This window comes from Phoxinus phoxinus (genome assembly GCF_949152265.1).
Source record: "Phoxinus phoxinus genome assembly, chromosome: 18".
Taxonomy (NCBI): domain Eukaryota; kingdom Metazoa; phylum Chordata; class Actinopteri; order Cypriniformes; family Leuciscidae; genus Phoxinus; species Phoxinus phoxinus.
In genome coordinates, this window is record NC_136893.1 from 33,099,995 (window position 1) to 33,117,777 (window position 17,783).

Genomic DNA, 17,783 nt, shown 5'->3' on the forward strand with positions numbered 1-17,783 from the left:
AAAAGAGTAAAATCCTGGGATAAAAACACATCTGGACTCTTAACCTTTTTGTCTAAAAACTCTAAAACTTCCTCTAAGATGCCGTCGTGTACTTCTTTTGGACTATATAAGTTGCCATAAAAACTTTCAATCTCACCCAAAATCTCTTCAATGTTATTTGCCTCCCTCCCTCTAAAAGTTTTTAAAATAGTTATTGGCCCTCCCCTTGCAATAGTCTTTTTAAAAAAAAAATCTGGTACACTTCTCCCCTTCTTCTAATTCCCTTTCTCTAGATCTTAAAATGACACCTTTGCTCTGAGTTTCTGACAAATCTGACATTTCTTTTTTCACATCTTTTATTTCTTCTGTAAAATCTATTCCACTGTTTAAAAGGTTAAAATATCTCTGCAGTCTTTTTTGCAGCCCCATCATGCGTCTTTTTCCTTTATCCTTTTTTTCTTTGCCTATTTTTCTAAAAAAATGTCCTGTCCTTTGTTTTACCATATCCCACCACTGTGCTCGTGAGTCATAAAAGTCCTGGAGGGTCTGCCATTGGCTGAACTGCTCCCTATACTCTCCAACCACTTCCTCGTCCTCTAATAGGGAGCAGTTCAGCTTCCACAGCCCTCCCCCTACCGTCACACCCGTGGGTAGTGAAAGGGTGCAAGACAGCATCATGTGGTCAGAAAAAAAGAGGGGGGTCAATGTAGCATCGGTCGGCGGGCAGTCCCTTGTAAAAACATAGTCAATTCGAGAGGCTCTGGCGCCGTCACCACTGAACCAGGTGAAGCCCTCCTCTCTTTGATGCATGGTTTTAAAACAGTCAACTAACTTAAAATCTTTGACTATATTTTGTAATAAAACCGATGTCTTGTCGACCTTAAAATCCTCTCCTACCCCTTTTCTGTCCTTTTTTGATAAAACACAATTAAAATCCCCTGATACCACTAGGGGAGCCCTACCTAGCATGTGGGGCTGCAGGTCTTCTAAAAGCTCATACCTATTATTTTTGTCAGTAAAACCATACAAGTTTAAAATGTTAAAATCCTTACCTAAAAAAGTCAGATTAGCTAAAATTGCCCGCCCATCCCTCACCACAGTGCTGCCCTTCACCAAAATATTGGGATTTTTTATTAAAATAGCAACACCGTCATTTTTGTTAAAATTGGACCCACTCCAGATGGAAAGTCCTGGGGTCCAAATCTCCTCCCACTTCCTGTAATTTGTTAAAAAAGGCAGACCACATTCTTGCAATAAAAACACATCTGACTTAAAAGATTTTAAAAGAGATAGGACGCTCTGTGCTCGTATATTGCTCTTCACACTTCTCACATTGATGGTGGAGATAGTGAGAGCCATGAGCAGTATGGTTAAAAAGGTGTGAGACATTTAAAAACAACCAAAGGACTACAGAGATATATTTAAAATCATGTTACCTCTTGTTGCACTTGCTTATCCTTTTCCCCAGAAGACCTGGGATCAAGGGGGCAAGTGCTTGACGCCTCAGGGCTCGCAGAGAAAACCTCTTGCGACTCCTTTGGCGATGATGTTCTTAGCTTAAAATGCAGAAAAGAGACTTCATTAGGAGATTCTGCAGGCCACATACGGTCTAGATCTTCCATGGGGGAACTATCTAGCCGATGCGCTACCCGCAGCTTTTTCTCCTCTGTTTGAACCAGAGGAGATCTCGCAGTTCTTTTCTGCACTTGAGCATTGGGGAGAGAAACATCTGTTTCACTCCCACTAGTTAAAACACTAGCCTCAGACACGGTTACTAGGGAGGAAGCCGTTTCCTCCTCTTTATCCTCCATTTTGTCTTCTTTTCCATTTTCATTTTGAGGATTGGCTTCCTCCCCCTGACCAACTGCTAAAATTGACTCCGCCCCTGTGGCCGCCCCACTTCCTTCTTCCTGTCCAATCCCTGAGGCTGGCTGGGGATTTGAATTTCCCGCCAAAACCTCAGGGCCCGCCTCCTCAATTGTTTGCTCATTTAGTGGGGCGGCCATTTTGTTGCTTTTTAACTTGTTGGCAAAACTTTTGGGGCAGTCTCTGTAGAGATGGGATGATTCTCCACAGAGGTTGCACTTTCTGCCATTTTTACACTCCTCAAAAGTGTGCCCAATTTCTCTACACTTCCTACACACTACTTCTTGACATGCCTCGGCGAGATGTCCAAGTTTGCCACACTTGCGGCATAGCTTGGGCATCCCTTGGTAGTGGATGTAGCCTCTATTCTCTCCCAACACAATCATTGAAGGAATTTGACTCAGGCCATGGTAGCTGTTGGGATCTGCCCATTGTTTAATGGGCACTCTCCACGCACAGCTCCAGATACCGTCTTCATCTAAAACCTTGACTGGTTGTCCACGAATAGAGCAATATCTTGCCAACCATACAGAAATGTCATCTCCACTCACAGTTTCATTAAACATCCTGACAATCACAACTTTAAGTGAAATATCAGTCAGTTTTTCCACAGTGAACATGGAGAAATTGGCTTTGCACATTTCAAACCGGGTCCAAAAAGTACTTAGCAAGGAAGCCGAAGCAAAGCTTACATCAAAACCGTGATTCAGGGGCAGAGTCAACAGGCAGTTTATGTCCACAACTTTAAAACCAAGAGTCTGTTGGATGCACTTCCTAGAGAAATCCAGTCTGGACATTGCCAGGAGAGTGCCATCCTCTTTTGCTTTGAATTTAAAACGCACGCTGTGGTGCCTCCTCACGCCGGCACGAGCAGCCGACATGTTGGAGGCACCACCAGCCCGCCGCAGCTAAAACCAACAATAAATATACAATAAATAAATTAAAACCTGCTTACCTTAAAACAAGAAGAGTCCTCGCCAAAGCGAGTCGTCACTTAAAAGCCGCTTGTCAATGTACCTCCTGAAGGATGTGGGTCCCGTGTGACAAGCAACACACGAGACCAAAAGGTCCCACAAGAGGCGATCGCTGTCCCAAACGTCTGGCCAGACCACGTGATCTTAGCCAAAAGGCCGAGAAGCGATGACACAATGACGCAGAGGCGGGGGAGCCGGCAAAGGCCACGCCCACCTGGGCCGCGGCGGGAGGGACTGAGGCCGCCAACAAACAAGCTCAGCGACTGGTTGCCAAACCGAAAACGGACCACAACAGAGTGCGCAACACGACACTTTGGAGTGCAACCTGGGATTCTGGATCATCATCAACATTCTGCCCTGAACGTGAGCGGGCAGACCAAAGCGTACGTCGTGGAGACTTCTGAGGGATGGCAGTACCCACCCCCGGTCTGCAACATCACCAAGGCTCGGCCCGGCCGGACCCAGGGTGGCGCTGCAGCGATCAAAAGTACGATATGGCGCGTAACTCCTAAACCGCCGTTCGCAGACCCAAGTGTCTTACATCCCCGGAATCCTTGGCTCGGGCCGAACGAGACGCACGCCTCGGATTGGATGGTCGCGCTGGTGCGACTTTCGGGTATTTGGGACTTTCTGAAATACCTACTTTTGCACACTAGTCCTAGGTGTTGTGCCCAATCTGACCCAAACCGGTGCAGAAAGATTGTCCAGAGTCTGACTGCCAACAGTGATTGGGAAAAAAGTGTGAATTTCGCTTCACGTTGGCGACGGGACGCCAAAACGTTGGGAGTGGGCGAGGCGGGCTTTACTCGAATGGCTATAACTCTCCAACCGAATGAGACGATCACACCCAAGTCGGTACACCCGTGTATGGACTCAGCCTGTGGTCACATGAAAGGGGATTTGGCGACTGGCCACTTGGTGGCGCTGTAAACAGAAAAAACAACAACATGAGTGCGGCCGTAGACGACTGTGTATCAAGTGCTTTTTCACACATGCACAAGGTATTCACACCACATGATAGAACTCCTCATTCTGAACTATTTTGCCTCCGGGACCACTGCTGTCAATCAAAGCGTTTGTTAAATATCTGAGATTATGTGAACAATAATAAAAAACCCACTTTCGCAGACTGAAAAACCTAGGTTGTTTTATATCTCTCAATCAACCAGCGCAGGTCAATTCGAAAGACTTCCTAGGCCATTCCTTGTCTGAAAAAGAAGAAGAAGAAATAAGTGGAAATCCAACAATCTGCTCTTACAACCAGTTTTTGTCCAGGGGAGAGCGCGAACGCAGTCCCCCACTACCATAAATTATGCAGTCGAGATTCCCACATTTGGGGAATTCGCAGGGGTCAGCACGACCGGAGTGCAATGGCCGAGCCTCGCCCTGGGTGAACCACCTTCCTGATCATGGTGTCTCCCCTGCCAGGTAAGTATGAATTCATAGGCCTCCGGTCAGAGGCACCCTGCCCATCTTCGCAATCCTCACCGACGGTCGGACAATCAAACGCACACCTGATTCAACTCATCAGCTCGTTAGTAGAGACTCCAAGAGATAAGAGAGACATCAGAAATGTGCAGTGACGGACCTTTCTTTTCTTTCTCTTTTTCATGCTCCGGCTCCATGAGCCAAAAATCTGTTTAGTGTGCAGTCCCCGGATAGTGGACGAATCAGATATTAAACTGGAAAGAACAGAGTTGATTTTTTTTTTATTGTTTATTTGTTTGTTTTTTACACCACCACCCTACCTTTACTAGTATAGTCTATGAGCACCTACTACACCTTTCAAACACCAATACAAAGCAGTATCCACTAGTTCCATTAACATCTGCTGCCACACAAGTCTAAAACATTTCTTTCATTCAACACTTTAGAAGGGGTGCACCGTTCCCAGAAGTACTGCAATACCGGGTCGATGCGTGGAGTGGACGGAGCAAGCCCCTATACCATCTCCCAGTTCCAAAAATCAATTTAATATATGGTGCCCGGGTAGGGCACGTATCAGATATTAAACTGATAAGAACAGATACTACACTTGATCTTAGCCAAAAGGCCGAGAAGCGATGACACAATGACGCAGAGGCGGGGGAGCCGGCAAAGGCCACGCCCACCTGGGCCGCGGCGGGAGGGACTGAGGCCGCCAACAAACAAGCTCAGCGACTGGTTGCCAAACCGAAAACGGACCACAACAGAGTGCGCAACACGACACTTTGGAGTGCAACCTGGGATTCTGGATCATCATCAACATTCTGCCCTGAACGTGAGCGGGCAGACCAAAGCGTACGTCGTGGAGACTTCTGAGGGATGGCAGTACCCACCCCCGGTCTGCAACATCACCAAGGCTCGGCCCGGCCGGACCCAGGGTGGCGCTGCAGCGATCAAAAGTACGATATGGCGCGTAACTCCTAAACCGCCGTTCGCAGACCCAAGTGTCTTACATCCCCGGAATCCTTGGCTCGGGCCGAACGAGACGCACGCCTCGGATTGGATGGTCGCGCTGGTGCGACTTTCGGGTATTTGGGACTTTCTGAAATACCTACTTTTGCACACTAGTCCTAGGTGTTGTGCCCAATCTGACCCAAACCGGTGCAGAAAGATTGTCCAGAGTCTGACTGCCAACAGTGATTGGGAAAAAAGTGTGAATTTCGCTTCACGTTGGCGACGGGACGCCAAAACGTTGGGAGTGGGCGAGGCGGGCTTTACTCGAATGGCTATAACTCTCCAACCGAATGAGACGATCACACCCAAGTCGGTACACCCGTGTATGGACTCAGCCTGTGGTCACATGAAAGGGGATTTGGCGACTGGCCACTTGGTGGCGCTGTAAACAGAAAAAACAACAACATGAGTGCGGCCGTAGACGACTGTGTATCAAGTGCTTTTTCACACATGCACAAGGTATTCACACCACATGATAGAACTCCTCATTCTGAACTATTTTGCCTCCGGGACCACTGCTGTCAATCAAAGCGTTTGTTAAATATCTGAGATTATGTGAACAATAATAAAAACCCCATTTTCGCAGACTGAAAAACCTAGGTTGTTTTATATCTCTCAATCAACCAGCGCAGGTCAATTCGAAAGACTTCCTAGGCCATTCCTTGTCTGAAAAAGAAGAAGAAGAAATAAGTGGAAATCCAACAATCTGCTCTTACAACCAGTTTTTGTCCAGGGGAGAGCGCGAACGCAGTCCCCCACTACCATAAATTATGCAGTCGAGATTCCCACATTTGGGGAATTCGCAGGGGTCAGCACGACCGGAGTGCAATGGCCGAGCCTCGCCCTGGGTGAACCACCTTCCTGATCATGGTGTCTCCCCTGCCAGGTAAGTATGAATTCATAGGCCTCCGGTCAGAGGCACCCTGCCCATCTTCGCAATCCTCACCGACGGTCGGACAATCAAACGCACACCTGATTCAACTCATCAGCTCGTTAGTAGAGACTCCAAGAGATAAGAGAGACATCAGAAATGTGCAGTGACGGACCTTTCTTTTCTTTCTCTTTTTCATGCTCCGGCTCCATGAGCCAAAAATCTGTTTAGTGTGCAGTCCCCGGATAGTGGACGAATCAGATATTAAACTGGAAAGAACAGAGTTGATTTTTTTTTTATTGTTTATTTGTTTGTTTTTTACACCACCACCCTACCTTTACTAGTATAGTCTATGAGCACCTACTACACCTTTCAAACACCAATACAAAGCAGTATCCACTAGTTCCATTAACATCTGCTGCCACACAAGTCTAAAACATTTCTTTCATTCAACACTTTAGAAGGGGTGCACCGTTCCCAGAAGTACTGCAATACCGGGTCGATGCGTGGAGTGGACGGAGCAAGCCCCTATACCATCTCCCAGTTCCAAAAATCAATTTAATATATGGTGCCCGGGTAGGGCACGTATCAGATATTAAACTGATAAGAACAGATACTACACTTGATCTTAGCCAAAAGGCCGAGAAGCGATGACACAATGACGCAGAGGCGGGGGAGCCGGCAAAGGCCACGCCCACCTGGGCCGCGGCGGGAGGGACTGAGGCCGCCAACAAACAAGCTCAGCGACTGGTTGCCAAACCGAAAACGGACCACAACAGAGTGCGCAACACGACACTTTGGAGTGCAACCTGGGATTCTGGATCATCATCAACATTCTGCCCTGAACGTGAGCGGGCAGACCAAAGCGTACGTCGTGGAGACTTCTGAGGGATGGCAGTACCCACCCCCGGTCTGCAACATCACCAAGGCTCGGCCCGGCCGGACCCAGGGTGGCGCTGCAGCGATCAAAAGTACGATATGGCGCGTAACTCCTAAACCGCCGTTCGCAGACCCAAGTGTCTTACATCCCCGGAATCCTTGGCTCGGGCCGAACGAGACGCACGCCTCGGATTGGATGGTCGCGCTGGTGCGACTTTCGGGTATTTGGGACTTTCTGAAATACCTACTTTTGCACACTAGTCCTAGGTGTTGTGCCCAATCTGACCCAAACCGGTGCAGAAAGATTGTCCAGAGTCTGACTGCCAACAGTGATTGGGAAAAAAGTGTGAATTTCGCTTCACGTTGGCGACGGGACGCCAAAACGTTGGGAGTGGGCGAGGCGGGCTTTACTCGAATGGCTATAACTCTCCAACCGAATGAGACGATCACACCCAAGTCGGTACACCCGTGTATGGACTCAGCCTGTGGTCACATGAAAGGGGATTTGGCGACTGGCCACTTGGTGGCGCTGTAAACAGAAAAAACAACAACATGAGTGCGGCCGTAGACGACTGTGTATCAAGTGCTTTTTCACACATGCACAAGGTATTCACACCACATGATAGAACTCCTCATTCTGAACTATTTTGCCTCCGGGACCACTGCTGTCAATCAAAGCGTTTGTTAAATATCTGAGATTATGTGAACAATAATAAAAACCCCATTTTCGCAGACTGAAAAACCTAGGTTGTTTTATATCTCTCAATCAACCAGCGCAGGTCAATTCGAAAGACTTCCTAGGCCATTCCTTGTCTGAAAAAGAAGAAGAAGAAATAAGTGGAAATCCAACAATCTGCTCTTACAACCAGTTTTTGTCCAGGGGAGAGCGCGAACGCAGTCCCCCACTACCATAAATTATGCAGTCGAGATTCCCACATTTGGGGAATTCGCAGGGGTCAGCACGACCGGAGTGCAATGGCCGAGCCTCGCCCTGGGTGAACCACCTTCCTGATCATGGTGTCTCCCCTGCCAGGTAAGTATGAATTCATAGGCCTCCGGTCAGAGGCACCCTGCCCATCTTCGCAATCCTCACCGACGGTCGGACAATCAAACGCACACCTGATTCAACTCATCAGCTCGTTAGTAGAGACTCCAAGAGATAAGAGAGACATCAGAAATGTGCAGTGACGGACCTTTCTTTTCTTTCTCTTTTTCATGCTCCGGCTCCATGAGCCAAAAATCTGTTTAGTGTGCAGTCCCCGGATAGTGGACGAATCAGATATTAAACTGGAAAGAACAGAGTTGATTTTTTTTTTATTGTTTATTTGTTTGTTTTTTACACCACCACCCTACCTTTACTAGTATAGTCTATGAGCACCTACTACACCTTTCAAACACCAATACAAAGCAGTATCCACTAGTTCCATTAACATCTGCTGCCACACAAGTCTAAAACATTTCTTTCATTCAACACTTTAGAAGGGGTGCACCGTTCCCAGAAGTACTGCAATACCGGGTCGATGCGTGGAGTGGACGGAGCAAGCCCCTATACCATCTCCCAGTTCCAAAAATCAATTTAATATATGGTGCCCGGGTAGGGCACGTATCAGATATTAAACTGATAAGAACAGATACTACACTTGATCTTAGCCAAAAGGCCGAGAAGCGATGACACAATGACGCAGAGGCGGGGGAGCCGGCAAAGGCCACGCCCACCTGGGCCGCGGCGGGAGGGACTGAGGCCGCCAACAAACAAGCTCAGCGACTGGTTGCCAAACCGAAAACGGACCACAACAGAGTGCGCAACACGACACTTTGGAGTGCAACCTGGGATTCTGGATCATCATCAACATTCTGCCCTGAACGTGAGCGGGCAGACCAAAGCGTACGTCGTGGAGACTTCTGAGGGATGGCAGTACCCACCCCCGGTCTGCAACATCACCAAGGCTCGGCCCGGCCGGACCCAGGGTGGCGCTGCAGCGATCAAAAGTACGATATGGCGCGTAACTCCTAAACCGGCGTTCGCAGACCCAAGTGTCTTACATCCCCGGAATCCTTGGCTCGGGCCGAACGAGACGCACGCCTCGGATTGGATGGTCGCGCTGGTGCGACTTTCGGGTATTTGGGACTTTCTGAAATACCTACTTTTGCACACTAGTCCTAGGTGTTGTGCCCAATCTGACCCAAACCGGTGCAGAAAGATTGTCCAGAGTCTGACTGCCAACAGTGATTGGGAAAAAAGTGTGAATTTCGCTTCACGTTGGCGACGGGACGCCAAAACGTTGGGAGTGGGCGAGGCGGGCTTTACTCGAATGGCTATAACTCTCCAACCGAATGAGACGATCACACCCAAGTCGGTACACCCGTGTATGGACTCAGCCTGTGGTCACATGAAAGGGGATTTGGCGACTGGCCACTTGGTGGCGCTGTAAACAGAAAAAACAACAACATGAGTGCGGCCGTAGACGACTGTGTATCAAGTGCTTTTTCACACATGCACAAGGTATTCACACCACATGATAGAACTCCTCATTCTGAACTATTTTGCCTCCGGGACCACTGCTGTCAATCAAAGCGTTTGTTAAATATCTGAGATTATGTGAACAATAATAAAAACCCCATTTTCGCAGACTGAAAAACCTAGGTTGTTTTATATCTCTCAATCAACCAGCGCAGGTCAATTCGAAAGACTTCCTAGGCCATTCCTTGTCTGAAAAAGAAGAAGAAGAAATAAGTGGAAATCCAACAATCTGCTCTTACAACCAGTTTTTGTCCAGGGGAGAGCGCGAACGCAGTCCCCCACTACCATAAATTATGCAGTCGAGATTCCCACATTTGGGGAATTCGCAGGGGTCAGCACGACCGGAGTGCAATGGCCGAGCCTCGCCCTGGGTGAACCACCTTCCTGATCATGGTGTCTCCCCTGCCAGGTAAGTATGAATTCATAGGCCTCCGGTCAGAGGCACCCTGCCCATCTTCGCAATCCTCACCGACGGTCGGACAATCAAACGCACACCTGATTCAACTCATCAGCTCGTTAGTAGAGACTCCAAGAGATAAGAGAGACATCAGAAATGTGCAGTGACGGACCTTTCTTTTCTTTCTCTTTTTCATGCTCCGGCTCCATGAGCCAAAAATCTGTTTAGTGTGCAGTCCCCGGATAGTGGACGAATCAGATATTAAACTGGAAAGAACAGAGTTGATTTTTTTTTTATTGTTTATTTGTTTGTTTTTTACACCACCACCCTACCTTTACTAGTATAGTCTATGAGCACCTACTACACCTTTCAAACACCAATACAAAGCAGTATCCACTAGTTCCATTAACATCTGCTGCCACACAAGTCTAAAACATTTCTTTCATTCAACACTTTAGAAGGGGTGCACCGTTCCCAGAAGTACTGCAATACCGGGTCGATGCGTGGAGTGGACGGAGCAAGCCCCTATACCATCTCCCAGTTCCAAAAATCAATTTAATATATGGTGCCCGGGTAGGGCACGTATCAGATATTAAACTGATAAGAACAGATACTACACTTGATCTTAGCCAAAAGGCCGAGAAGCGATGACACAATGACGCAGAGGCGGGGGAGCCGGCAAAGGCCACGCCCACCTGGGCCGCGGCGGGAGGGACTGAGGCCGCCAACAAACAAGCTCAGCGACTGGTTGCCAAACCGAAAACGGACCACAACAGAGTGCGCAACACGACACTTTGGAGTGCAACCTGGGATTCTGGATCATCATCAACATTCTGCCCTGAACGTGAGCGGGCAGACCAAAGCGTACGTCGTGGAGACTTCTGAGGGATGGCAGTACCCACCCCCGGTCTGCAACATCACCAAGGCTCGGCCCGGCCGGACCCAGGGTGGCGCTGCAGCGATCAAAAGTACGATATGGCGCGTAACTCCTAAACCGCCGTTCGCAGACCCAAGTGTCTTACATCCCCGGAATCCTTGGCTCGGGCCGAACGAGACGCACGCCTCGGATTGGATGGTCGCGCTGGTGCGACTTTCGGGTATTTGGGACTTTCTGAAATACCTACTTTTGCACACTAGTCCTAGGTGTTGTGCCCAATCTGACCCAAACCGGTGCAGAAAGATTGTCCAGAGTCTGACTGCCAACAGTGATTGGGAAAAAAGTGTGAATTTCGCTTCACGTTGGCGACGGGACGCCAAAACGTTGGGAGTGGGCGAGGCGGGCTTTACTCGAATGGCTATAACTCTCCAACCGAATGAGACGATCACACCCAAGTCGGTACACCCGTGTATGGACTCAGCCTGTGGTCACATGAAAGGGGATTTGGCGACTGGCCACTTGGTGGCGCTGTAAACAGAAAAAACAACAACATGAGTGCGGCCGTAGACGACTGTGTATCAAGTGCTTTTTCACACATGCACAAGGTATTCACACCACATGATAGAACTCCTCATTCTGAACTATTTTGCCTCCGGGACCACTGCTGTCAATCAAAGCGTTTGTTAAATATCTGAGATTATGTGAACAATAATAAAAAACCCACTTTCGCAGACTGAAAAACCTAGGTTGTTTTATATCTCTCAATCAACCAGCGCAGGTCAATTCGAAAGACTTCCTAGGCCATTCCTTGTCTGAAAAAGAAGAAGAAGAAATAAGTGGAAATCCAACAATCTGCTCTTACAACCAGTTTTTGTCCAGGGGAGAGCGCGAACGCAGTCCCCCACTACCATAAATTATGCAGTCGAGATTCCCACATTTGGGGAATTCGCAGGGGTCAGCACGACCGGAGTGCAATGGCCGAGCCTCGCCCTGGGTGAACCACCTTCCTGATCATGGTGTCTCCCCTGCCAGGTAAGTATGAATTCATAGGCCTCCGGTCAGAGGCACCCTGCCCATCTTCGCAATCCTCACCGACGGTCGGACAATCAAACGCACACCTGATTCAACTCATCAGCTCGTTAGTAGAGACTCCAAGAGATAAGAGAGACATCAGAAATGTGCAGTGACGGACCTTTCTTTTCTTTCTCTTTTTCATGCTCCGGCTCCATGAGCCAAAAATCTGTTTAGTGTGCAGTCCCCGGATAGTGGACGAATCAGATATTAAACTGGAAAGAACAGAGTTGATTTTTTTTTTATTGTTTATTTGTTTGTTTTTTACACCACCACCCTACCTTTACTAGTATAGTCTATGAGCACCTACTACACCTTTCAAACACCAATACAAAGCAGTATCCACTAGTTCCATTAACATCTGCTGCCACACAAGTCTAAAACATTTCTTTCATTCAACACTTTAGAAGGGGTGCACCGTTCCCAGAAGTACTGCAATACCGGGTCGATGCGTGGAGTGGACGGAGCAAGCCCCTATACCATCTCCCAGTTCCAAAAATCAATTTAATATATGGTGCCCGGGTAGGGCACGTATCAGATATTAAACTGATAAGAACAGATACTACACTTGATCTTAGCCAAAAGGCCGAGAAGCGATGACACAATGACGCAGAGGCGGGGGAGCCGGCAAAGGCCACGCCCACCTGGGCCGCGGCGGGAGGGACTGAGGCCGCCAACAAACAAGCTCAGCGACTGGTTGCCAAACCGAAAACGGACCACAACAGAGTGCGCAACACGACACTTTGGAGTGCAACCTGGGATTCTGGATCATCATCAACATTCTGCCCTGAACGTGAGCGGGCAGACCAAAGCGTACGTCGTGGAGACTTCTGAGGGATGGCAGTACCCACCCCCGGTCTGCAACATCACCAAGGCTCGGCCCGGCCGGACCCAGGGTGGCGCTGCAGCGATCAAAAGTACGATATGGCGCGTAACTCCTAAACCGCCGTTCGCAGACCCAAGTGTCTTACATCCCCGGAATCCTTGGCTCGGGCCGAACGAGACGCACGCCTCGGATTGGATGGTCGCGCTGGTGCGACTTTCGGGTATTTGGGACTTTCTGAAATACCTACTTTTGCACACTAGTCCTAGGTGTTGTGCCCAATCTGACCCAAACCGGTGCAGAAAGATTGTCCAGAGTCTGACTGCCAACAGTGATTGGGAAAAAAGTGTGAATTTCGCTTCACGTTGGCGACGGGACGCCAAAACGTTGGGAGTGGGCGAGGCGGGCTTTACTCGAATGGCTATAACTCTCCAACCGAATGAGACGATCACACCCAAGTCGGTACACCCGTGTATGGACTCAGCCTGTGGTCACATGAAAGGGGATTTGGCGACTGGCCACTTGGTGGCGCTGTAAACAGAAAAAACAACAACATGAGTGCGGCCGTAGACGACTGTGTATCAAGTGCTTTTTCACACATGCACAAGGTATTCACACCACATGATAGAACTCCTCATTCTGAACTATTTTGCCTCCGGGACCACTGCTGTCAATCAAAGCGTTTGTTAAATATCTGAGATTATGTGAACAATAATAAAAAACCCACTTTCGCAGACTGAAAAACCTAGGTTGTTTTATATCTCTCAATCAACCAGCGCAGGTCAATTCGAAAGACTTCCTAGGCCATTCCTTGTCTGAAAAAGAAGAAGAAGAAATAAGTGGAAATCCAACAATCTGCTCTTACAACCAGTTTTTGTCCAGGGGAGAGCGCGAACGCAGTCCCCCACTACCATAAATTATGCAGTCGAGATTCCCACATTTGGGGAATTCGCAGGGGTCAGCACGACCGGAGTGCAATGGCCGAGCCTCGCCCTGGGTGAACCACCTTCCTGATCATGGTGTCTCCCCTGCCAGGTAAGTATGAATTCATAGGCCTCCGGTCAGAGGCACCCTGCCCATCTTCGCAATCCTCACCGACGGTCGGACAATCAAACGCACACCTGATTCAACTCATCAGCTCGTTAGTAGAGACTCCAAGAGATAAGAGAGACATCAGAAATGTGCAGTGACGGACCTTTCTTTTCTTTCTCTTTTTCATGCTCCGGCTCCATGAGCCAAAAATCTGTTTAGTGTGCAGTCCCCGGATAGTGGACGAATCAGATATTAAACTGGAAAGAACAGAGTTGATTTTTTTTTTATTGTTTATTTGTTTGTTTTTTACACCACCACCCTACCTTTACTAGTATAGTCTATGAGCACCTACTACACCTTTCAAACACCAATACAAAGCAGTATCCACTAGTTCCATTAACATCTGCTGCCACACAAGTCTAAAACATTTCTTTCATTCAACACTTTAGAAGGGGTGCACCGTTCCCAGAAGTACTGCAATACCGGGTCGATGCGTGGAGTGGACGGAGCAAGCCCCTATACCATCTCCCAGTTCCAAAAATCAATTTAATATATGGTGCCCGGGTAGGGCACGTATCAGATATTAAACTGATAAGAACAGATACTACACTTGATCTTAGCCAAAAGGCCGAGAAGCGATGACACAATGACGCAGAGGCGGGGGAGCCGGCAAAGGCCACGCCCACCTGGGCCGCGGCGGGAGGGACTGAGGCCGCCAACAAACAAGCTCAGCGACTGGTTGCCAAACCGAAAACGGACCACAACAGAGTGCGCAACACGACACTTTGGAGTGCAACCTGGGATTCTGGATCATCATCAACATTCTGCCCTGAACGTGAGCGGGCAGACCAAAGCGTACGTCGTGGAGACTTCTGAGGGATGGCAGTACCCACCCCCGGTCTGCAACATCACCAAGGCTCGGCCCGGCCGGACCCAGGGTGGCGCTGCAGCGATCAAAAGTACGATATGGCGCGTAACTCCTAAACCGCCGTTCGCAGACCCAAGTGTCTTACATCCCCGGAATCCTTGGCTCGGGCCGAACGAGACGCACGCCTCGGATTGGATGGTCGCGCTGGTGCGACTTTCGGGTATTTGGGACTTTCTGAAATACCTACTTTTGCACACTAGTCCTAGGTGTTGTGCCCAATCTGACCCAAACCGGTGCAGAAAGATTGTCCAGAGTCTGACTGCCAACAGTGATTGGGAAAAAAGTGTGAATTTCGCTTCACGTTGGCGACGGGACGCCAAAACGTTGGGAGTGGGCGAGGCGGGCTTTACTCGAATGGCTATAACTCTCCAACCGAATGAGACGATCACACCCAAGTCGGTACACCCGTGTATGGACTCAGCCTGTGGTCACATGAAAGGGGATTTGGCGACTGGCCACTTGGTGGCGCTGTAAACAGAAAAAACAACAACATGAGTGCGGCCGTAGACGACTGTGTATCAAGTGCTTTTTCACACATGCACAAGGTATTCACACCACATGATAGAACTCCTCATTCTGAACTATTTTGCCTCCGGGACCACTGCTGTCAATCAAAGCGTTTGTTAAATATCTGAGATTATGTGAACAATAATAAAAACCCCATTTTCGCAGACTGAAAAACCTAGGTTGTTTTATATCTCTCAATCAACCAGCGCAGGTCAATTCGAAAGACTTCCTAGGCCATTCCTTGTCTGAAAAAGAAGAAGAAGAAATAAGTGGAAATCCAACAATCTGCTCTTACAACCAGTTTTTGTCCAGGGGAGAGCGCGAACGCAGTCCCCCACTACCATAAATTATGCAGTCGAGATTCCCACATTTGGGGAATTCGCAGGGGTCAGCACGACCGGAGTGCAATGGCCGAGCCTCGCCCTGGGTGAACCACCTTCCTGATCATGGTGTCTCCCCTGCCAGGTAAGTATGAATTCATAGGCCTCCGGTCAGAGGCACCCTGCCCATCTTCGCAATCCTCACCGACGGTCGGACAATCAAACGCACACCTGATTCAACTCATCAGCTCGTTAGTAGAGACTCCAAGAGATAAGAGAGACATCAGAAATGTGCAGTGACGGACCTTTCTTTTCTTTCTCTTTTTCATGCTCCGGCTCCATGAGCCAAAAATCTGTTTAGTGTGCAGTCCCCGGATAGTGGACGAATCAGATATTAAACTGGAAAGAACAGAGTTGATTTTTTTTTTATTGTTTATTTGTTTGTTTTTTACACCACCACCCTACCTTTACTAGTATAGTCTATGAGCACCTACTACACCTTTCAAACACCAATACAAAGCAGTATCCACTAGTTCCATTAACATCTGCTGCCACACAAGTCTAAAACATTTCTTTCATTCAACACTTTAGAAGGGGTGCACCGTTCCCAGAAGTACTGCAATACCGGGTCGATGCGTGGAGTGGACGGAGCAAGCCCCTATACCATCTCCCAGTTCCAAAAATCAATTTAATATATGGTGCCCGGGTAGGGCACGTATCAGATATTAAACTGATAAGAACAGATACTACACTTGATCTTAGCCAAAAGGCCGAGAAGCGATGACACAATGACGCAGAGGCGGGGGAGCCGGCAAAGGCCACGCCCACCTGGGCCGCGGCGGGAGGGACTGAGGCCGCCAACAAACAAGCTCAGCGACTGGTTGCCAAACCGAAAACGGACCACAACAGAGTGCGCAACACGACACTTTGGAGTGCAACCTGGGATTCTGGATCATCATCAACATTCTGCCCTGAACGTGAGCGGGCAGACCAAAGCGTACGTCGTGGAGACTTCTGAGGGATGGCAGTACCCACCCCCGGTCTGCAACATCACCAAGGCTCGGCCCGGCCGGACCCAGGGTGGCGCTGCAGCGATCAAAAGTACGATATGGCGCGTAACTCCTAAACCGCCGTTCGCAGACCCAAGTGTCTTACATCCCCGGAATCCTTGGCTCGGGCCGAACGAGACGCACGCCTCGGATTGGATGGTCGCGCTGGTGCGACTTTCGGGTATTTGGGACTTTCTGAAATACCTACTTTTGCACACTAGTCCTAGGTGTTGTGCCCAATCTGACCCAAACCGGTGCAGAAAGATTGTCCAGAGTCTGACTGCCAACAGTGATTGGGAAAAAAGTGTGAATTTCGCTTCACGTTGGCGACGGGACGCCAAAACGTTGGGAGTGGGCGAGGCGGGCTTTACTCGAATGGCTATAACTCTCCAACCGAATGAGACGATCACACCCAAGTCGGTACACCCGTGTATGGACTCAGCCTGTGGTCACATGAAAGGGGATTTGGCGACTGGCCACTTGGTGGCGCTGTAAACAGAAAAAACAACAACATGAGTGCGGCCGTAGACGACTGTGTATCAAGTGCTTTTTCACACATGCACAAGGTATTCACACCACATGATAGAACTCCTCATTCTGAACTATTTTGCCTCCGGGACCACTGCTGTCAATCAAAGCGTTTGTTAAATATCTGAGATTATGTGAACAATAATAAAAAACCCACTTTCGCAGACTGAAAAACCTAGGTTGTTTTATATCTCTCAATCAACCAGCGCAGGTCAATTCGAAAGACTTCCTAGGCCATTCCTTGTCTGAAAAAGAAGAAGAAGAAATAAGTGGAAATCCAACAATCTGCTCTTACAACCAGTTTTTGTCCAGGGGAGAGCGCGAACGCAGTCCCCCACTACCATAAATTATGCAGTCGAGATTCCCACATTTGGGGAATTCGCAGGGGTCAGCACGACCGGAGTGCAATGGCCGAGCCTCGCCCTGGGTGAACCACCTTCCTGATCATGGTGTCTCCCCTGCCAGGTAAGTATGAATTCATAGGCCTCCGGTCAGAGGCACCCTGCCCATCTTCGCAATCCTCACCGACGGTCGGACAATCAAACGCACACCTGATTCAACTCATCAGCTCGTTAGTAGAGACTCCAAGAGATAAGAGAGACATCAGAAATGTGCAGTGACGGACCTTTCTTTTCTTTCTCTTTTTCATGCTCCGGCTCCATGAGCCAAAAATCTGTTTAGTGTGCAGTCCCCGGATAGTGGACGAATCAGATATTAAACTG